The sequence below is a fragment of the Aethalodelphis obliquidens genome, unplaced genomic scaffold (assembly GCF_003676395.1).
Source record: "Aethalodelphis obliquidens isolate GAN/ISIS:26980383/991018 unplaced genomic scaffold, ASM367639v1 scaffold1, whole genome shotgun sequence".
Taxonomy (NCBI): Eukaryota; Metazoa; Chordata; class Mammalia; order Artiodactyla; family Delphinidae; genus Aethalodelphis; species Aethalodelphis obliquidens.
This window is the reverse complement of record NW_020837945.1, coordinates 82,459,273-82,466,002: the sequence shown is the minus strand read 5'-3', so window position 1 is coordinate 82,466,002 and position 6,730 is coordinate 82,459,273.

Here is a 6,730-nt window from a genome sequence, read left to right as displayed (position 1 = left end):
GTCACATGGCCCTGGACAAAGGGGATGAGAACCCACGGGTGTTCGGATGCAGAGGCCAGCTCCTTTCAGCAAGTGTCAGTGGAGAAGTGCGGCTCCTCTTTACTGAACGGTTACTATGCTCCTGGCACTGGGCTAAACCGCTCCATTTATACACGGATCTTATTTAATCTCACAACAACCCAGCCAGGGAAGGAAGTATTTTTATCTCTTTTTTACAGAGGAGGAAAGGGAGAGGTTAAGTAACTTGCCCAAAGTCGCTGAGCCAGTAAGTGAGGCCCGAGGCTGGGATTCCCACCCAGAGACTGCCTGCACACTTGAAAGGTTCAGAGAATAAATAACCAGAACCAGGGAGAGGGTTAGGAAAACAGCTTCTGGAAATAAATGTCAAAGGAGAAAGGGGGTGGAGTGGGCGTGGGGCTCAGAGGCCCCATAGATGCAGACACACGCAGGGAGGTGGGGTGGGAGGTGTGTGCAGTCACTTTCCCAGTGTCAGAAGGAGGGAACCTTGGGCAATAAACCTTGGTGGGGCATGGAACAGGTTTCTAAAGAACCTGCCCATCCGGGTCTGGCTGGACCCGGGAAGGAGTGTGGACAAAGCCTCACGGATCTCGCACATCTTTCCAGGCAGGGCAGAGCTCCGTAGAGGAATTCTAAGTGGGGGCAGTAGCTAGGGGGAGGCGATGCTGCAGCTGTGGAGGCCCAGGCAGCTATTTCAGGTGCAGGGGACCGGCCCCGGGAGGCAGGCCAGGCCGGCGGGCATGGAGTTGGTCTAAGGCGGAGGTGGAGGGTTTCGGCCCGTCGGCTCAAAACCTGGCGGGGAGAGGGTCAGGGGCGCGGCTGTCGCGCGGTGCCGGCTCCGGGGCCCGCTCTGCCCCTCGCCGCGCGCTCCCGCTCTGGGGCTCTGGGGCTTCTCCCTCCGCGCCGCTCCTTAGTATTCCCCCCACGGAGCCCAGCAGCGCTGCAGAGGGGGAGGGGCGGACCCGAGGGGGTGGGGCAGGAGGCGGCCAGGGGGAACCCGGGGACCGGGGATCGGGTGGGACGGAGCTCCTCCACCGAGCCCTCCTTTCTTCCCTGGTTGGGGACTCTGCCGAGGGCGGGGGCTCGAAGGGACGATGCGGGGCCCCGAGGCCGCCTTGGGCCCAGGCGCCGCCGCTGTCAACGGCGCGAGGTGTGGCGGGCGGCCAGGGGAGGGGACGCGGTGCTGAGTGGCGTCCTGCACACCCTGCGCCGCATTCCCGGGCTGAGGGCTCAGATAAAGGGGAGGGGGCGTTCCAAGCTCCTGCTCAAGTGTCCACTTCCTACTCCCGAGGCTGCGGAATGGGGGAGGGTTCGTGGCCCGCGTCTCCTGGAGTGACCCCCTAACTTACTCCTTCACTCTAATCATTTTAGCGGGAGTCTGGGCTGGGGGCTCCGCACGAAGAGGTAAGGCATCGCCGCCTACTGGGTAGGCAGAGGGAGCGGGACAGTTGGGCGCTGAGCGCGGGGGCTGGGGCGGGGGGGGGGGGGGGCGCACAATGAAGGGACACTTGGTGTGTGCGCTCCAGGCTGAAGATTTCAAGGGGCGTCTGGAACTCAGCAATCGGGGTGCATAAGGTACTCTGTTGGATGTGCCCTGTGCAGCACAGGACACATACCTCCCTTCACGTGTGATCAGATCTGTACTCCCCTGCATGCACGCTATGTCCCCAAGTCACCTCCCTTACCCAGGTTCTCACGTCCTGTTACAAGATCCTCCCTGGCCCCATCTCCCAACCCACACACCATAAGAGCTTCCCACGACTGAAAAGAGGTGGGGGAAGGGATGCCGAGAAGGAAGGACAAAAGCCATCCCCCTTCCTGGAAGGCTCCTCCCCCCCAGTGCATTCCCACCTGGGCCGCCTAACCCTGCTAACCTGTGTCTGTCTCACTGGGGGCTGGGATGAGTCCTCAGACCCAGGAGCAGTTGGGTAAAGAGGGATGAGGATAGGGCATAGGAAGGATGAGGGTACTCTGGAGGGGTCTGGCTTTCCTGCGGCCAGGTGAGGAATGAGAGGTAGTGAGGTCTTAATCTGGTTAGAGTCTTCGTTAATTAATTACACATTCCTGGGGGCAGAAAATTAGATCTCCCAAATTAGTGCTTAAAAAGGGAAGCCAGTGGGATGGGGGCTGGGGGGAAGTGTTAGCCCTGGGGTACCGGCAGCTTCCCCTCACCTCCCTCATCCCATCTGCCCCAGAGAGGGAGTTGCAGCCCCAAATGACACATTTCGTGCCTCTCTCTGTGCCTGAACACAGAGAGTAGGGATAGGTAGAGAGAGTAAGCTGCTCTAGACTGTGCTCCGCCCCTGACAGTATCCCCCTCCTCCAGGATGGCCCCAGGGAGAGGTCCCTGGACAGCAGCTGTTGGATCTAAGTCTGGGTGGCCAGACCCTGGATTAGAACCCGGAGATCTGGGGTGACTGGGGTAGTGCAGTGGGAATGGCTGCAGATTTAGAGTATAGGCAGACCTGGGGTCAAAGCCCAGCTTCCTAGTCTTTGATCTTGGGCAGGTTGACCTCTGTGCCTGGATGTCCTCATCTATAAAAAGGTGTAGTAATCATTTCTACCTCATGAGATTGTTGCAAACATTAAATCAGTTAATACATGTAAAGTGTGTGCTGGGATCATAGTAAGTACTCAAAAATGTCAGCTACCATTTTTATTGGTATGACGTTTGAATAAAATATAAGAACAGATAGGAAAATGCTGAGTAGTGCTTGGTGGCATAGTGGGGGGGAAACCAAGGTACGGGGGGAAATCCACCAACCCTGTTTCAGCCATGGGGATGCTGGACATTATGCTGCAGGATTAGCCCAGGCACTGGCCCACTTCCTGGGATAGGGCTGCTGGGGCCTGGGTGGTTTGATGGCAGTGAGGGTGAGGGTGACGAAGCTCATTAAGGGGTAGAGAATGCAGCAACTTGCCAAGGAACCGAGGGACCATGGTTTCTGCTTTTCTCCCCTTAGTGCCCTGATCCTGGGTCTGTTTGGGGGTGGGGGAGGGGATTCCTTCCCTCCAATATTCATTCATTTTTCAAATATTTACTGGATATTTGCTATGTGTCGGGCATTGTGTTGGGCACTAGGATATTGTGATGAACGAGAGCAAAGACAGATGCTGCTTCAAAGAGCTTAGTCTAACAGGAACATAGATGCTCTTCAAATAATCATGCAAAGAAATGTATATAATTACAAGGCAAAGTAAATGTTATGGGTGCAGGATAAAATCACAGCTTTAGTGACCTGAGCCAGTCTAGGACAAGGCCAGGGGTCCTCTAACCAGTTATCTGATGCCCAGCAGAGGAAGCTGGGACCCCCATTACTATCCAGGTCCCTTTATTTAGCCTTTTGGTATCTGACCCTGAGTATATCTTCCCTCCCTTCCTCCTTCCCTCCTTCCCTTCCTCCCTCCATTTACTCAACATACCTTCATTGGGCTCTTCCATATGCCAGTCCAAGTGTATGGAGCTGAGGGTGTGGGGATTAACCGGTTACAGCTCCCACTTCCTCAAGGTACACACAGCTCAGAGGGGGACTCTGATATATAAATCAACTAATACAACGTGGTGAGGTAAGTGCTACAGCTAGGCAAGCACCAGGGGCTGGAAGGAAGGGACCTGGGCTGGGAATTCCATCAAAGAAGGTTGCCACAGAAGGTGACTTGAATTAAGCCTTGGAGGCTGTTTGCAGTTGGCAAGAGGGGAGAAGGGAGCAGTATATGCAAAGGTCCTGTGCCAGGTAAGAGCAGGGCAGTCCAGGGGCACACAGGACATTCCAACTCAGGATGAGGAAGGAACAGGGTCATGGACAAATGACATTGACCAAGACTTCCCCTCTCCCATAATTCCTCCCCAGCTGGGCCTTCCACTTCTCACGGCCCAGAAGACTAGTCTTGGGCACCTGGTCCCAGCAGTTCTACAACTCTACTTGGGCACCCTCTCCATTGCTACTTCTGTAGCCCTCTGCTCTACCTGTTCCCTGCTGCAAGGCACATTTGTCTACAAGCGTTTCTGACCACCTGATGCCTTCTATCCCCATTCTACAGAAGAGCTCAGAGAGATGACATGGCTTGGCTGACGTCACAGAGCCAGTCAATGGCAAAGCCGAGATCTGAATCAGACCTAACCTACCCACGATTCTGTGTTCTTCCCACTACAGGACAGCTTGGAAAGGAGCCTAAGGGAACCTAGAAGTGTTTCACCTGGGCCACTTCAGAGTGACACTCTCCCCCCAAGGAGGGGGCTCTGCACACATGGGCAAGGGCTGCCTCAGCTTTCCGTCTTCAGAGAAGGGACTGGAGAGGGAGGAGGAGAGCTGGGCCCCCAGGTGCTGAAGGCCCTTGTCAGGAGTACAGTCCAGGAATGGTACAGGGTTCCACCTTGGGGGAGGGGGCGGCCTGACAGGCAAGCAGCTCTGTCCCTCCGCTTTGCCTCTCTGCCCTTCTCTGTTTCTTATTAATTATTCCTGTCTCATGGAGCAGGAATGAAAACAGACTTGGGCTCTGGCTGGAGGCCTGCTGTGACATCAGCCCGGAGGTGGCTGCCCTGACCCTGACTATTGGGGGCTGGGGAAGACCCCCTTCCCTGCTTTGTCGTGGCCTGATAGGGAGAAGGAGAAAGGCAGGAGACAACTCTCCCTGGACCCATCTTCCTTCCCTGGGCGTTGAACTTGGGGCGAGAGAGACAGAGGGGGCGAGAGAGACAGAGAGAGAGAGAGAGAGAGAGAGAGAGGTGGTATTTGCCTGAGGGGATCAGGAAGGGAGTGTCTGCAGGAATGTGGGGGACACTGGAGCCTGCTTTCTCCAGACACCCTGCCACTCCTTCCCCTCAGCCACCCCCAGCACTGCTCCCAGGCATTGTTCTCCCACCATCCTCTCCACTTACTTTTTTTTTTTTTTTGCGGTACGCAGGCCTCTCACTGTTGTGGCCTCTCCCGTTGTGGAGCACAGGCTCCGGACGCGCAGGCTCAGCGGCCATGGCTCACGGGCCCAGCCTCTCCGCGGCATGTGGGATCTTCCCGGACCGGGGCACGAACCCGTGTCCCCTGCATCGGCAGGCGGACTCTCAACCACTGCATCACCAGGGAAACCCTCCACTTAACTTTTGAAGCCACCTTTGAACTCTTCCCTTGTACTACCTTCCTCCCATCCTCACCTCCCTCGACCTTTCTGAGCCTCAGATTCACAGTTAAGCTTCTTCTGGGACTTGGTACCTGGCCAACCGCTCTTCCTGGCTCCAACCTCTTGGCTTTCACACCCAGATGCTGACCTCTCACCTCCGGTGACCTCCTCTTTCATTTCTAATTGGCCTCCATTTAGTGCAGCACCTTGGGCTACACTGCAATCCTGGTTATCACTTAGCCATCTCCTCCAGATTGCAAGTCTGATACGCCAGGCTCCCCCCACTTCCTCCTGTCTGCCTAGTTTCAAAATCTCTGGTCCCCAAACCCCTTTTTCTCCTCACCTGGGGGCCTTCTGAGGTGCACTTCTCTCCCTGCCCAACCTGGACTATTCCCACTCCCAAACATTCCCACCATGATCTCTCTGAGCAATCCTTTTCTTGTTTTGCTAACTTTCAATAAAATTCCCTCTGCAGCAGCTGTGCAGACTTTACACTACTCGAGCCCCCACTTGCACCTTCTTCCATTCTCACCTCCTATTTTACTAAAAGAATGCATCCTCTCAACAAACACTTAGACTTCCTTTTTGCCAGGCATGGAGCCTCAGGCAATGTAGATAAGTGAGCTGCTCTCAAGAAGCCTCCAGTCCAGGGGAGGAGAAAGACAAGTGACAGGGTGATATAGGAATATTCCAGGTGTCACTGATGGATTTTGAAGAGTGACATCATGAGCACACTGTTTTGGGACGTGGAGTGAGGCAGGTGTGGGATGGATTGGAGGACACTGAGATAGAGGCAGGTAGGCAGGGGAGGAGGCCACAGTCTGGGGGAAGGGTAATAAGGTCCTGGATGCAGATGGGGTGAGGAAGAGGTGCTGTAGAGATGGTGAGGAGAAGACAGGGTGTGAGGGATCTTGCAAAGGTAAGTAGCAACATGCTTAGTGACTGACTGGATGTGGGAGGGGAAATATAGTAGATGTCTGGGCCTGGGTGATTCTGAGGACTGGGCAGTTGGGTGTCCTTTGGCACCATTTATGGATTCAGGAGTGCAGGAAGAAGAACAGGATGTGTGAAGGAGAAAAGTAGGCTCAGTTTGAAGCTTTCAAGGAGAGATGCCCAGTAAGCCATTCAATATATCGATCTGGAGCTCAGGAGTGAGGTCTGAGCTGGAGTATCAGGCATAGGATGGAGTCCAGGGATGAAGTTCAGAGAGTGGGTAGGATTGCCCAAGAGAGTTTATAGAGAAGAGAAGAGGCTGAGGTGGGTATGTGGGGAATGTCCCCCTCATTACTCCTAGGCATCCTTCATGCCTCTCTGAGAGCTCTTCTCACATGCATTATAAGTGTTCTGCTTGTCTTCTCTGCCTGGATGTGTGCTCCTTGAAGAAGGGAACATGTCCTTATGAAGCATATTTCCCAGGAAGATGTACGTGGGTCTGGCACAAGATAGAAGCACGTTAATGCCTGAGGGATGGATGGATGATAATAGTAATGTGTTGAGGGCTTACTATGTGCCAGGCACCATTCTAAGTGCTTTACATTTAGTAATTCATTTAGTCTCCGGGACAACTCTACATTTCCAACTCTCAGTGGTAATGTAC